A 15,601-nucleotide genomic window follows, 5' to 3' on the forward strand; every position below is an offset into this window, starting at 1 on the left:
GTAGTGTTAGGTAAGGGGTAAATGTAGGGGTATGGGTGGGTTGCGCTTCGGCGGGGAGGTGTGGACTTGTTGGGCCGAAGGGCCTGTTTCCACATTGTAAGTAATCTAATCTAATTACTTTCAAAAATCACTGAACAGTAGATGATCAAGTTGTTTTTACATGGTACATTTAAGTGAATAAAATGTTCCAAGTATAAAGTTGATTTATTCCTTCATAACAAGAGTATTGAGGTTTCCTAACACCGACTATGCTAAAGCAGACAGGACAATGAAACTGAAACTTTGGCTAGTAACATGAAAGTCAGTGCATCAGCCTATTAAACCATCAAAAGGTCTTGCTCAGAATGAAGGGATCATCCCACTCTTATCCTGTGCATTTTCATTCGGACTCTTGGACTATATATAATTTTTAAAAAGTCCAAGAAGCATTTATCATAAAAGCCCATCTGGTACCCAATTTAAATGCACAAAACGGAATGGAATCTATAATCATTACCTGGTCTGACCTACACAAGATTACAGACCCCAGAACAATTTGTTTACACTCAACCGTCAGGAGTGGTGGTAAGATGTCAATTAGACACATTAATAGTTAAGTTCATACCCACTCTCCCTGAATCCAACACAAAATTAGCAGCAGCTCATTGATTAAACATGTCTCCAATGTCCTTTAAAAACCAGCAAAAACTTACATTCACCAACAGCCTTCTGTATGTGAGGCAGTTGCTCGATCTTACAATCAAACACTCTGCCAGATTGACAGACCTGGTGTCAGGCAGAGGCTTGGCAGCTGAAAACCATGCACCTGCCCTTGCTTGATCCCCTCACCATGTGATTTTCCCACCTTAGGATTCTTATCCCACTTCCAACAACCATTGCCTGGGCTTTCTCTGTGATCCTGGGAATCGTATGGGTGAAGTACCACAAGCAGCCATTGACACTAGAGTAGTCTACAATTCTTGTTAGGTGATTTCTGCCACATGGGACCTCAACTGTGTTGAAGGCCTGATAGTGGCCAATTAAGTGCCTAAAGGGTGCCCGATTCCATCTGCCCTAATCCATGTAACTGATGGGTCTTCCCTCCTTGTTCTGGACTGACTGGAGCTGAGCCTGACAGATTTCTGGCTTGAAAATTTGGGCATAGCAAGATCAGCCGACTCCTCCTCCATCATAGTCTAAAAACTTGTACCTTACTTTCAATGAGTTTCTGTCTCAAGTAGGTCACATGCATTTATCTCTGGCAGGGTTAGCAGGAGGTGCTAACAATTAAATTTTACCTCAGACTAATGGAGGCAGTTTAACACATGATATTCTTATGAAGTCCAGCAGTTCTAATACTTCATATCCTTCCAAATGTATGGTGCCCAGGATTGGAAATAATTGAGGCCATTCTATTATTTAAGGTCAGCATAACTTTGTTATTTTTGTACTATATACCCATTTACAAACTCACTCTCCCGTATACCTTTCTCAATGTTTCTCAACTCGTCCTGACACTTTAAATCATTTGCCTGAGTAGATTTTGAGGTCCCTGTACTCTTGCACTTCCTGTGAAATTGCATAATTTATTTCTTATTCAGTATAATGTCTCATTTCACATTTCTCAGCATTAAATTTCATCTGTCATCACTTCAACATTCCACAAATGTACATCCACTTGTGGTATTATACTAAGTTCCTTGCAGTTGACAATAATTCTCATTTTTAAGCCATCTGTAGATTTTGAAGATGATCCTTGCACATAAAGTCTAGGTCAGTATATACATCAAGAAAAGTAATTGTCATTAGATGGTCCCCTGGGAAATTTCACTATATACCTTCCACCTTTCTGAAAAGCAAACATTCACTACTATTCTGAGTTTCATGACACTCAGTAAATCTTGTGCTCATCCTGTCTTTTGTGTTAATGGGCTTTAGCATTACTGATAAGTTTGTTACTGCTGCAGTATAAAAGGAGGCCATACAGCACTATGTCCCTCCTTTGCTGTGACTTTGTGTTTCTTAAACGAGTTTTAGCGATTTCACCCACATTATTCCACGGAAATCCAACCCCATTTGGATCATCCGAGGTCTGTCCTTAGGACATTATTCTAAGTTATCCTTAATTAATGTGAATGTGCATATCCATGTTCTACAACCAATGTTTATTTTAAAGCAGTAGTCTAAATAAACCTTTTCTGTATCATGCTCTGTGTAAAGTATCACCTGATAATGTTTCTGAATTATCCTCAACTAGTTTGAGCATGTATATCCATGGGTGGAATCACATAGAGGTATAAGTGATGTCGGCCATGGTGAGATTTGTGGCAGACACAGGCAACGCTTATCAGGACATTGGGATCATTTCACTCCATCTTTTATGTTTTTGACAAGTGGCACAGCAATTTTTCACACAGAAGCGACAAATTGCCAACTAAGGGCCATTATTGCATATTAAATACTTTGTTGACAGCCCAATTTGCTTCAGTAATATTCAGCTTTCTCACTTACCAAGCTCAACCAACAAGCTGGATATTGAAATCACCCAACATGGAAAGCAGGTTCAGCTCAGCCCTTGCACCAAATGACCCCTCGTGGCACATTGGGCAACATCGTAGGGTACACTCCATGCACCCCCAATCCACATACAGTGGCATTCAATACATGACAACCTTTAACAACCCTCATTGCATATCTTTGGTTAATTTACAGGATGCTTTGTACTTCAGTGCTGCACTATCATTGCAATGCTGCAGCAACAAGACAGCACACTCAAGGGCAGACATCCAACTCAGGGACTGGACCAGCCTGCATCATTAGGTGCTTGCTCACTGTCACATTACTCATTCACTTTGACTCTACCTGAATGCTCACAGTATCCCTGTCTTGCCTTGCCCCATCAGCCATTCAGCACAGACAAAAAGGAATGTTGTCAGCAGATCAGGTCAAGGGTATTGCCTTTGCTCAGGAAGTCCCAGCACAACAACAGGCATGCCTACAGCAAATAGACTGTAGTGATTCAAGATGTCAGTTCACTACCACCTTCTCAAGGCAACCAAGGACAGACAATAGATGCCAGCCAGTCAGAAATACCCATGCCTCACAAGTGAGTTAAATGAAATTCAAGGGCTGCAGGCCAAGGGTTTGGATATTGTCAGTCACTGAGGATGATCAGATTCAGACCATTTCCAAGTGAGCATAGAGTCATAGTTTAATGTTGGGCAACCTACCATTTGTCCCAAGTCTTACTAGTTGATTGGGTGTTGCTTTCCTCTTAAAATGAGAGACAGGTAAGTATTAGGGAGCTGAAAATGATTGGCACATCTGTTACTTTTGAACTAGAAAGGGAGGTGTCCAAAGCAAATGAGTAAGCAGTACAGAGAGCATGCAGAGCTTTTGCGTGGAGGTTGTGGAGAAGAGGTTGGGTCCAATAGGGAATGGGAGGAGATCAGGTTGGGTCCAGTCAAGGGGATGGGCCATTGGTTCATGGATGTGTTGGATCAGAATCTGAGGATGTATGTCGTGTGGGAAAGTTGTAGTTGGGAGTGAGAGAGTTGAGTGTTTAATAATTACTCAGGAGTTAGAAAAAATATTTAGTTGTCTTTTTTTTTCGGAATAACTATTTTACCTAATTTCATTGTAATCCTCCAAAGTCACCAATTTAAATGGAGACTTTTGGAAGGTTCCAGGCATAGAGGAATTACCCAGCAGTAATATCACTGCCAGGCAATTCTTTCAGAGTGTACTATGATGGGGAATCTGTAGTTTGACCATGTATATCTTCTAACTATGCAGGTGGCATAGTTAGGAGATATACATGGTCAAACTACAGAATGACGGTATGGCAGGGGAAAAGTCAGGCCAATAAATAAAATGTCTCTCATGTTAGAACAGAGCAACATAGAACGTAGAACAGTACAGCACAGGAATAGTCCCTTAGGCACATGATGTTCCGCAGAACATGATGCCAAACTAAATTAAGCCCATCTGTCTGTCCTTGGTCCATATCCCTCCACTCATTGTACATTTGTGCATTTATCTGAAAGCCCCTTAAAACACCCCTTTTGTATCTGCCTCCAACACCACTCATGGGACCGTGTTCCAGACACCGACCATGCTGTGTAAAAACTTACCCCTCACACTTCTTTTGAAATCCCCTCTTGGCCCTCACTTTAAATGCATGCCCCCTAGTAATAAACATTTCAACTCTGGGAAAAAGATTCTGACCATCAACCCTGTCTATGCATCTCATAATTTTATAGACTTGTATCAAGTCTCCCCTCAGCCTCCACCCCTCCAGAGAAAACAATCCTAGTTTTTCTAGCCTTTCCTTATAACTCATACCCTCTAATCCAGACAGCATCTTGGTAAACCTCATCTGCACCCTCTCCAAACCTTCCACGTCCTTGCAGTAATGTGGCAACTAGAATCAAAGTGCAGCCTAACCAAAATCTTATGAAAGCTACAACGTTACATCCTGACTCTTGTCCTCACAGTGCCCTGACCAATAAAGGCAAGCATGCCTTTTCATCCAAGTCATTTATATTTATCGCAAATTGCAGAGATCCCAGTGTAGTCTCCATTTAAATTGGTGACTTGAGGATTATAATGAAATTAGGTAGAATAGTTACTCAGAAAAAAAACTACTAAATATGTGGTTCAAGTCCTGAGTAACTATTAAACAGACTCAACTCTCACTCTCCCAACTATAACTATACCACTAGTCACAGACTTCCAGCCAGAAAAACAACCTCCCATCAACACCCTCTGTCTTATATGGGCAAGCCAGTTCTGAATCCAAATGGCTAAATGTCCGTGGATCCCATGTATCTTAATCTTCTGGATGAGCCTACCTTGAGGGACCCTGTCACAAGCCTTACTAAGATCCTTGCAGATAATTTTCACTGTTCTATCCTCATTGATAATCACCACAAAAAAAAATCAAGTTTATAAGACATGGCCTGCCCTGCACAAAGCCATGCCGACTGGCCCTAATTAGGCCATGGTTATCCAAATACATGTAAATCCTATCCCTAAGAATTTTCACCAATAGCTTTCTAACCACTGATGAAAAACTCACTGGTCCATAATTTCCTGGATTATCCCTAGTTCCCTTCTTGAACAGAGGAATAACATTAGTTCCTCATGAAAGCTCTGGTACATCTCCAGACGCTAGCAAGGATACAAAGATCTTGGTCAAGGTCCCAGTAATCTCCTCCTTTGCCTCTCTCAATAACCTGGGATAGGTGCCATTGGGCTCTGGGGACTTATCCACCTTCATGCTCTTCAAGAAATCTAACACCACTTCTTTCTTGATCTTAAAATGCCCTAGTATATTAACATGCTCCATGCTAATCTGACTAAGCACCATGTTCTCCTTCTACCTGAATAGTGACACATTTAGGATCTTGCTCACATCCTTTGCCTCCAAGTACAAGTTCCCTCCTTTGTCCTTGAGTGGTCCTACTCTCTCCCTAGTTATCCTCTTGTTTCTAAAGTAGGTGTGTCATGCCTTGGGATTCTCTTTAAACCTACTTGCCAAGGTCATTTCATAGCCCTTCCTTGTTCTCCTTATTCTGTGCTTGAGTTCTTTTCCACTTTCTTTATATTCCTCATGGGCCCTAATTTTAACTTCCTAAATCATAGATATGCTTATTTTTTCCTTTTGACTAAATTCACAACCTCCTTTGTTACCCACTCGTCCCTTATTTCTCCATTCTTGTCTTTCAGAAATTATCTTTTTGTTTAAAAACTTAGCCTCAATTTTATTTGGGGATAGTAGGAGCAGTCAGTGTAAATAGAGTGTCCCAATCAGGCTGACTCCCAATTTTAAATTGTATCTGGCAGTGACACCTGCCTCAAGCTGGCATGATTTCCTCTATTTTTTGCAAATCAAGCTTTGATGAAGACAATGTAGGTGAGACTTAGTGTGGTTTCAAGCTCTCCCTCTCCACATACCCATGGAAAACATCCAAGCTACTGAAAGCAAAATGGATGAACTCAGATCTAATCTTACCTTCCAGAAGGAACTGAAAGACTGCTATGTGCTCTGTTTTATGGAGACATGGCTCACTCCTGCTATACCCGAGTGTGCCTTGCAAGAGGAGGGGTTTTCTATACATTACATGGATCACACAGTATCCTGGTGTATCACGAAGAGCAGACGGGTATGCCTCCTAATCAACACATGTTGGTGCTCAGATGTGGCAGCCCTGGCAAGCCACTTCTCCCTGGACCTAGAATACCTAACAATGAAATGCTGTCCCTACCATCTGCCATGTGAGTGCCCCTTTGCTATCCTGAAAGCAGTCGATTACCACCAAATGCAATAGTGCAAAATGCTTTAGATAAAATTTACACCACTACAGACGCTCTGGAGACAAAATTCCCTGAGGCCTTATTCATGGTGGCAGGCAACTTCAACCAGGCCAACCTCAAGAGGGTGCTGCCAAAATACCAGCAGCACGTCTCTTGCCCCACTAGAAGACTGAACATCCTTCGCCACTGCTACACACCATCAATGATGTATACCACTCCATGCTTTGGAAAATCAGACCACAATGCTGTGTTCTTCCTCCCAACTTACAAGCAGAAGTTGAAACTGGAGAACACTTCACAGAAAGTAGTACAATGCTGGTCTGTGGCAGTGGAAGAGCTTCTCTGGGACTGCTTGGAATTTGTGGACTGGACCATATTCAAGAACTCAGCGGATGACCTAAAAGAGTAGCTGCGTACCAAAAGAAGTCAATCCAGGTGTTCTCTAACTGGACCCCTTGGATGAACCAGGAAATCCATCCCCTGCTGAAGACCAGTCATGTAGCATTCAAGTAGGATGACCCAGACCTATACAGAAAATCCAGATATGACTTCAACAAAGCCATCAGAGATACCAAGATGCAGTACCATACTAAGTTAGCCCAAACCAACCATATGGACACCCGCCACCTGTGGCGAGGCCTACACAACGTAACAGGATACAAAATGAAGCAGAACAAGATCGTGGACAAAAATAGATTCCTACCTAATGCTAGCTATGCTTGGATTGAGCTAAATGCCAACAATGCAGTGTCACACAACCTTACAGCCCTGGATGCACCTATTCCCTCCATCACTGCTGCAGATGTCAGATTGGTCTTCCCGAGAGTCAACCCGAGGAAAGTAATGGGCCCAGACAGAGACCCCAGCTGTGCACTTAGACCCTGTGTGGATGAGCTGGCAGAGGTATTGCTGACATCTTCAACATCTCCTTGCTACAAGCCAAAATTCCCACATGCTCCTATGGAAGCTATTCTGGCAGTTATGCAGTTAACTTAGTGTCGCAATGTATGCCTGGGGTCACGTTACAGGGCTCCAGTAACAGATAATGGTAATGCATTGTGGTAGGCTAGTTAAATCACTGGTAGGTGAGCTAATGCTGAAGATGATTGTGTTGTAATATGATAGGTTAAGTGTGATGGAGGGACCGAGTGTGGCAGATGATGATTTGAAAGTCAAAGCAAGCCAGCACATTGATAAGCACGGGACCAACAAATGTATAAACTGGAGGAGAACAAAGAGCTTATGGGGAGTCAAGGAAGATATTTTGCTGGTTCCCACAGCTTTGATTTTGCAAGATTAAAGTTTAAGTTTGTGAAGGATTTTCTGCGTCTCCTGGAAACCTCTTATAGGACATTGAGTGATTCTTCCACAACACTTCCAGAAGACCACCATCATTCCAGTACCAAACTAATCGCATGCAATGTGCCTGAATGACTACTGCCCAGGTGGCTCTGACCTCCATACTCATGAAGTGCTTCAAGAGGCTAGCCTGCCTTGATCCACTGCAATTTGCTTATCGCCAAAACAGGTTCACATCAGATGCCATTTCCCTAGCCCTATAGTCATCCCTGGAACATCTGGATAACAAGGATACGTACATCAGGTTCCTATTTATCAACTACAGCTCTGCTTCAACATCAGGATTCCTTCCAGATGATCTCAAACCTGTGAGATTTAGGTCTTGGTTCCACCTTCTGCAACAGGATCCTCATCTTCCTAGGCCACAGAGCGCAGTGAAGATAGACACAGCACCTCCTCCATGATAGTCCTCAACATTGGCGCCCCACAAGGATGGGTTCTCAGCTCTCTACTTTAATCCTAGTATATTCATGACTGTGTGGCCACATTCCACATGAATGCCATCTACAAGTTTGCTGATGACACCACCGTGGTAGGATGAATATCAAACAATGATGAGATGGCAGATAAGGAGGAGATAGTGTTTGTGTCATGGTGCAATGGTGCAATGTCGGCAAAACAAAAGAACTGATCATTGATTTTGGGGAGAAAGGAGGAGAACACACCCACATTTACATCAATGGAGCTGAGATGGAGAGGTTCGAGTGAGTCAAGTTTCTAGGAGTCATCAACAATCTGTCCTGGACTTCCCATGTAGATACATGGTCAAGAAGGCACACAGATGCCTCTTCTTGCCCAGGTGGCATGTCCATATGGGTCCTCACGAACTTATACAGATGCATCATAAGAAAGCATTCTATCTGGGTGCACAACCTGCTGGTACAAAACTGTTCTACCCAGTCTTGTAAAAAAAACTACAAAAACTTGTGAGCACAGCCCAGACCAATTGTGGAAGCCAACCTCTCATCCATGGACTTCATTTACACTGTTTGTTGCTCTGGAAAAGCTACCAATGTCATCAAAGACTCCTCCCACCCAGGCCACGCTGTCTTCCAAACTCTCCCATCAGGTCGAAGATACAAAAGCTTGAACACATGCACCAACAGATTCAAGAACAGTGACTTTCCTGCTGCTATTAGACGGCAGATTAGACCTCTCTAATTTCAAATAATGTTGATTTTGCTAATGGTGATCATGCTTTGTGCACCTTCTGTGCAGCTGTAACCTTATATTCTTCGCTCTGTCTAAGCGCCCTATGATCTGAATGTCCTTATTTGCTATGGTCTTCCTGAACTGCTGACAAAGCTTTTTACTGTACTTAAGTACATGTGACCACAAAAAATCAAATCAAATCAAGGTCTGTGCATTAAACCTGACCAGGGTAGCAGTCATGATCACCTGCTAGTCCAAACCTCCCATACACAGCAGACAAATGTAGAAAATTATTATACAGAGTTTGTAACATACAAATAGGCCATAGGCTAGAATATGCAGCATTTGGATCCACAAGAAAAATAAAAATTGGCTAGGATTTATCCTCCGGGGTTCGTTGCCTATTTAGAAGTAGAAATTAGGTCCGCCACCTTGGACAGGTTTGAGGTGGGCACAGGGGTTGCTGAACAGTGGTTAAAAGGCCTGCCTCGATTCTCTGACATTTGTCCTAATTGTATTATTAAACATTAAGTCCTTTAGCCCTCATGCTCACTCAACCTGTCCCATCCATGTCCATTCATTCCCCTCCAACCATCATCCTGACTCTTCATACTTTTGTAATGCACCTGTTCAGACACACAATGCCACACCTCTAAAGCAGCTGGGTATTAAATCCAGATATTTTGGGCTGAAGTTGGGACACGACCACTTTGGCACAAGACCCTTCCCCAGTTTGTATTTATAACCCACATCAAATCCTTTAATAACTTTGGAGTTGTCAATTGAACTGATCATATTCATTACGAAAATGAAAGATTGTTGACAGCAGTAATAACATAGCAGGAAACTTCTCCTGAGACTGCACGCACAGGATCTTTTTTAATCTTCATATACAGGAAGTTTTTTTTCCCAAATTTAAATAGAAGATTATTTAAATATCTAAACTTGATAATCACACAGATGGTTTTGGTGTTCTACAAGCATTTACATTTAAATTTTTAAAAATTATAGTTCATTCAAAGTTTGGCCTTATTTACCCCTGCCCTCAGCATCACATTCCCTTATGTCAGTTTATTGTTGTCTCTAATCGACATACATATTTCTGGGAACCATTCCTGTACCTTCCATAAGGAAATAATATTGTCTAGACAAGGAGAACCATGGAGCAGTACATAAGCCGAAAGGACCATCTCAAACCTAGTGAACAAAGACCATTGAACGGTCTCCCCAGCCTTTTCCTCCACCCATCACATCTAATTTTCTTTTCTTGTCATTGTCCACATGTATACCAAGGGGCAGATTATAACGGGATTAGAGTTCTAACTAATGGAGTTACTTGTCGACAGTACATAACAGTTTATCTAGCGAGACAATTTATTACAAATAAATAGTTATTCTTGTTAAGACCAGAAGCCTAGTCTCTACTTTCTTTCAATTTCGGTCAAAAAGCCACATAAATTGGTGAATACTGTGTACCTTTCAAAATCTTTAACTTTTTCGTGACATTGGAAATATTAAAGCATGCTTTCCAATGCTTTACACAGTGAGGCACAATACAACTGAAGAATTCTGGCAGTGTACATTCAAGATCCTATTGTAGATGAGAGAATCACTTCTGAATACAAGGGCAGATATTAGTCTTTCCTTTCCAGCAGAAAGTATATCCTGTGCTTAATTCTTCAGCGGCCCCTCTCAAGGAGAGCAAGACTCAAGAAGGTTGGAACGTTAATTTGGAGTTGCAATAGTTCATGCTAAGACTGCAATTTTTGTTTTCTGGACAGTCACTCAAGATTATCCTTGAAAGTTCTCACATTCGAAGTTGCAAAATTTAAAATGTTCATTTTTTGATCACATGAATGGAGAACCCACAGGGTATGGTTTGCCAGCTGGAGAAAGGGGAATAGACTATTTTTAGAGCACCTTTCCTAGCCCATTCCCCATTTGGGATGTACGAAAATTATTCTGAAGAGGACTGTTCAGCACAGCACAGATTCTATTTCCAAAACACAGGTATCTACCAACATTTATGTATCTGCCATCTATGTGCTGATTCTTAACTAGGGCAGGCAGCTTGACTTAGGGGTTTTACAGAAGGTCATCAGCTATGGTGTAGATTATAAAAGCCAAGTGGGGATGCAAGATGGTGGCAACCCAGTAGGTCTGCTTTGCTGAGCTCTGCACCAGAACCCAGACAAAGTGAGGCACTCACCTTCCCTTTACTATCCAATTTTTTTGAAAATAGCTATTTCCTGACCCTTGGAACTACTTAGCACCAATTCTATACAGTTTGGTGCAGTTTAGAAGATAACTAAGGGGAAAGGAGCACGGGACTCACATCAGGCAGGGACATCCCCGCAGCAATGGACGGACCCAGGCCACAGCGTTGGCCTCTGCGACCACCCCAGAGGACTCACCTGCAGAGCAGAGCCTGATCTTGGAGTTCGCAAAACTCCGAGAGAAGATCAACTTGTCAATGGAAGAGACCCAAGCCAGGCTGGAATCGATCTCGGTCATGCTGCAGAAGCATCTTGGGCAGCGTGTCAGGGGAGGCGTAGAAATGGGTCGTAGCTTCCGAGACCGCAGGCATATCTTCAGTGGGTCGGGTTCAGTGGAACGTCGAGTGCGGGTCTTAGAGGAGCAGGTCGACGACCTTGAGGTAGCCCAGGTGCAGGTAAAGCATGCCTGTCAGATTGCAGTGTGCAGGCCCAGATCAGACCAACACCCCAGCCCAGTTCTAGTGCGACTCCAGCATTATAGAGACAAACAAATGATGCTGAAAGCCTCTAGAGCACTTTGGAAAGATCCCCAGGCTATGGAATATAAAAGATCACAAATCATGCTTTTTCAGGACTTTTCCCCAGTCGTGGTTCACAAGAGGAAGGCCTTTGATGAGGTAAAAAGGTGGCTGAGGGACCTGAATCTCCAATATTCCATTAGATATCGGGCGATACTGCATTTCAGCCATGGAGGGTCCGTGTTCAACATTGATTCATCGGAAAAGGCAAAGGAGATCTTGTTTACTTTAAAATAGACTGACTGGCTTGAATTATATGGGCAATTATTTTATTCTGATTTGTTTCTCTGTAATTTGCCTGGTTTACCTCGTTGGGGGGTGGTCTTGGTCTTTTTAATATATGTTAGGGTCATAATTATCTCTCTTTTTTTTGTTTCCTCTCCCCACACTTCCCCTCCCCCTTATCCTTTGTTTGGATGGGGGAGGGGTGGTGGGGTGAAGCAGGGAGAGGGTTTTTTTTTGTTCTACCAGGAGTGCCTTGGATTACAGTATGGAGGGAACAGGTTGGGTGCCCACTTTTAACTTTCTTGTCATAAGATATTGATTTTTTTTTCCCTTCCTTTGTGTTGTTTGGAGCAGGAGTATGGTTTCAGCTCGAAGGAGTCATGGGATTAATGGGTGGTATGAGCGTCCCCTGTGGACAAAGGGGAAAGTCTCCTTTCAGTTATGTTTTATGCTGTTAAGTTGTAGAAGTAGTTATGAGAAGTTTTGATTTAGTAGTTTTGGAAGTAGCACTTTTAAACTTATACAAACTGTTTTTGGTTTTCACTCAGTGTGCTGCGAGTGGGGTTCTTCCTCCCGGGGGTGGGGGCGCGGTCTGGCTAGCCATTCGTTTAAATGGTGCACCTGTAATGTTAGGGGGAGTCACTCACCAATTAAGAGATAAAAGATACTGTCAAGCCTTAGAAAAGAGAGGGTCGATGTAGCCTTGTTACAAGAAACACCCTTAACCGATAAGGCGCATTTGAAGTTGCAACAGGGAGGATTTGGCCAGGTGTTTTTCTTATCTTTTAATTCGAAAAGTAGAGGAGTTGCTATTCTCATCCAGAAGAACCTCCCATTTCAAATGCTAGGCCAAATTAAAGATGATCCCGGGTAAATCATAATACTTAAAAGCTTTAGTACATGGAGAGGAATATGGGGTTCCGAATGTATGTTGTCCCCCGGCACATCCCTTTAAATTCGTAATGGATGCATTCTCTAGATTGATGGCCCTTAGGGCATGTCATACAATTATAGGAGGAGACTTTAACTGCATTATTGACCCTGAGGTGGACAGGATGCCTTGGGTCTTGCAGGTATGTCTTTGCAATTCAGGCAGTTGGTGGACTTGAACAAGGAATTGGGGTTGGTGGATGTATGGAGATGTCTTTACCTTTTTTACCTTTTGTTTTTAACCCACATAAGTGCTGTCCCATCTATCTTTTTGAACTTGGTACTGTCCTGCAGAATAGGGAACATAGCAGTTTCTGATCATGTGGCAGTGTATATGGAGGTGAAGGCTGGAGGTGGTGGGGCGGATTCCCGGCAATGGCGCATGGACCCTTTCCTCCTGAAAGTTAGCAAGTTTATAGATTTTTTTTTGCAGGAGTTTACATTTTTTGGGATATCAATTCAGGCACGGCCAGCAACTCATCGGTGCTGCAGAAGACCATCAAGGCTTATACATGGGGTTTGATTATTTCTTACTCTGCGACCCGGAAATGACAGAGGGGAGAACAGCAACATTTGCTCGAGGCTTGCCTGAAGGCAGCTGAGTTAGCATACTTTGATAGGCCATCTAAAACTAAATTGCAGCAGATTACAGCCTTTAGGGTTACTTTGAATGCTGCACTTACCCAAACAGCAAAGAGGGAAATCTCTTTTGCGACACAGAGATTATTTGAGTTCGGTGATAAAATGGGTAGATACCTAGCGTCCTTGGCCAGAAAGAAGAATGCTCCCCAATCTATTACATCCATCAGAGAGAGTGCTGGTAGATTAGTGCAGCATTTAGAAAATTTTATTTTCAGCTGTATCAGTTGGAGGGCTGTGAGGACAGAATGATGAAGATGGAGTCCTTTTTTAAGACCTTGGACCTTTCGGGTGTAACCTCAGAGCAGAGGTCCTTTTTGAGTGACCCCTGACAATTCAGGGAGTACACGAGGCAGTGAGGCTGCTCCAGAGTGGCAAAGCGCCTGGACCAGATGGATTTCAAAGTGAGTTTTATAAGGAGTTTATAGTCAAGCTGGCTGAGCCACTCTCGGATATGTACAATTACTCATTCGGTCAGGGCTGCCTCCCATCTTCTTTGAGAGAAGCAAATATTTCTCTTATCCTTAAGAAGAGGAAAGCCCCAGAAGATTGCACTTCGTACAGGCCCATAATAATCATTGAACGTGGATTTTAAAATCCTGTTGAAAATGCTAGCATTAAGGCTGGAGAGGGTATTGCCTTTTATTGTAAAGGTGGACCAGATGGGTTTTATTAAGGGTCATAGGTCTACCAAGAATATTAGAAGAGTATTAAATATGATCCAAGTATGTCAGCAAAGAGCGATTCCAGGTTTGGTAGTCTCCCTGGATGCAGAGAAAGCATGTGTTTGGGTGGAATGGCCATACCTCTTCTATGTCATGGAACGGTTTAGTCTCGGAGAGGTTTTTACCAAATGGGTAGCAATGCTTGTATAGTGATCTGAAAGCAACGGTTCTCACGAATGGTATAAGGTCAGATAGTTTAATGTAAGCAGAGGCTGCTGTCAAAGGTGCCCTCTCTCACCACTACTATTTACATTGGTGATCGAGCTGCTGGCGAAAGTCATCCGGACGGATCCCAATGTAATTGCCCCAGAGGTAGGGTCAGGCAGGCATAAAATCACCCTCTATGCAGATGATATCCTTCTCTTTTTAACCGATCCAATGACTTCAGTGCCCCACTTAATACAAGTGATTAATCTATTTGGTTTGTTTTCAGGGTATAAGATTAATTTCATGAAATCAGAGGCCATGCCTGTGGGAGGTCTTACTAATGTATCCAACTTTGGGGATGGAACCCGTTTCCCCTTCCTGGGTCATGAGAGGTTTTCTATATTTAGGCATTTTTATTACCCCAGTTTTCGATCAATTATATAAAGCCAATTATGAGCAGCTGCTCGAGAAAATCAGGCAGGACCTTCGATGCTGAGAAGGTCTTCTGATATCTTAGCTGAACAGAATAGCTCTGCCTAAGATAAAGGTTCTTCCTCGCTTATTATATCCCATGAATGCTCCCTTAGATGCTGCCAACGCAACACTGCACAGGCTTTACAGCTGGCTTGGATCTTTTATTTCGCATCATTGGCAGCCTCTTATTAAGCTGGATAAATTGCAGCTTCTGCAAGGGAGGGACTGTCTAGATTTTCCAGACTTTAGGAGGTACCAATTGAGCTCTTTGTTATCCTATGTGGCTGAATGGGCCTGGCACAATCCAAGATCAATCTGGCTAGGCATTAAGGCCTCCCAGGCAAAATGCCCTCTCATTAATTTGTTGTTTATGGACAAGATGAGAGCTGTTATGGATCACTGTAAAAACCCAATTATCCTAAACACAGTTAAAGCATGGAGAATGTTGCGGCAGGGCGAGGGCAATTTACAAAAAAAAATTCCCCTTTTTAATCCATAGTGGGAATGTTGGGATTCTGGCTGGGTTTGGTGGACTCTGGCTTTAAGCTCTGGGAGTCCAGAGGAATCTCCTGTTTGGGAGATTTATTTGATAGGAAGGTCATAACGTCCTTTGAACAGCTGATTCAGAAGTTGGAACTACCTAAGAAAGATCTCTTTCATTAATTCCAGGTTAGAGACTTGGTACAAAAAAAGACTACATTGATGGTTAATCCCTACAAGTCAAACATGGAGGGGAGAGTGCTCCAGGCTACAGGCGCCCTCTCAGTTAGCACTCTCTATCACTTGTTAGGTAGTAATGTTTCGAAGGACATTGAACGGCTATATAAAACCTGGACTCAAGAATTAGGGGTGGAAATCT

At 42.7% G+C, this 15,601-nt stretch overlaps 1 protein-coding gene across 1 annotated transcript in view; it reads right to left on the reverse strand.

Annotated features, from left to right (window-relative positions):
• LOC122551047 (deuterosome assembly protein 1-like) overlaps positions 1 to 15,601 on the reverse strand; it is a 149,804-nt gene that overhangs the window by 20,311 nt on the left and 113,892 nt on the right. The gene's annotated exons all lie outside the window — the stretch shown is intronic.

The sequence above is a fragment of the Chiloscyllium plagiosum genome, unplaced genomic scaffold (assembly GCF_037043375.1).
Source record: "Chiloscyllium plagiosum isolate Xiang-an unplaced genomic scaffold, Cpla_swu_hap1 HiC_scaffold_6, whole genome shotgun sequence".
In the NCBI taxonomy this organism is placed as follows: domain Eukaryota; kingdom Metazoa; phylum Chordata; class Chondrichthyes; order Orectolobiformes; family Hemiscylliidae; genus Chiloscyllium; species Chiloscyllium plagiosum.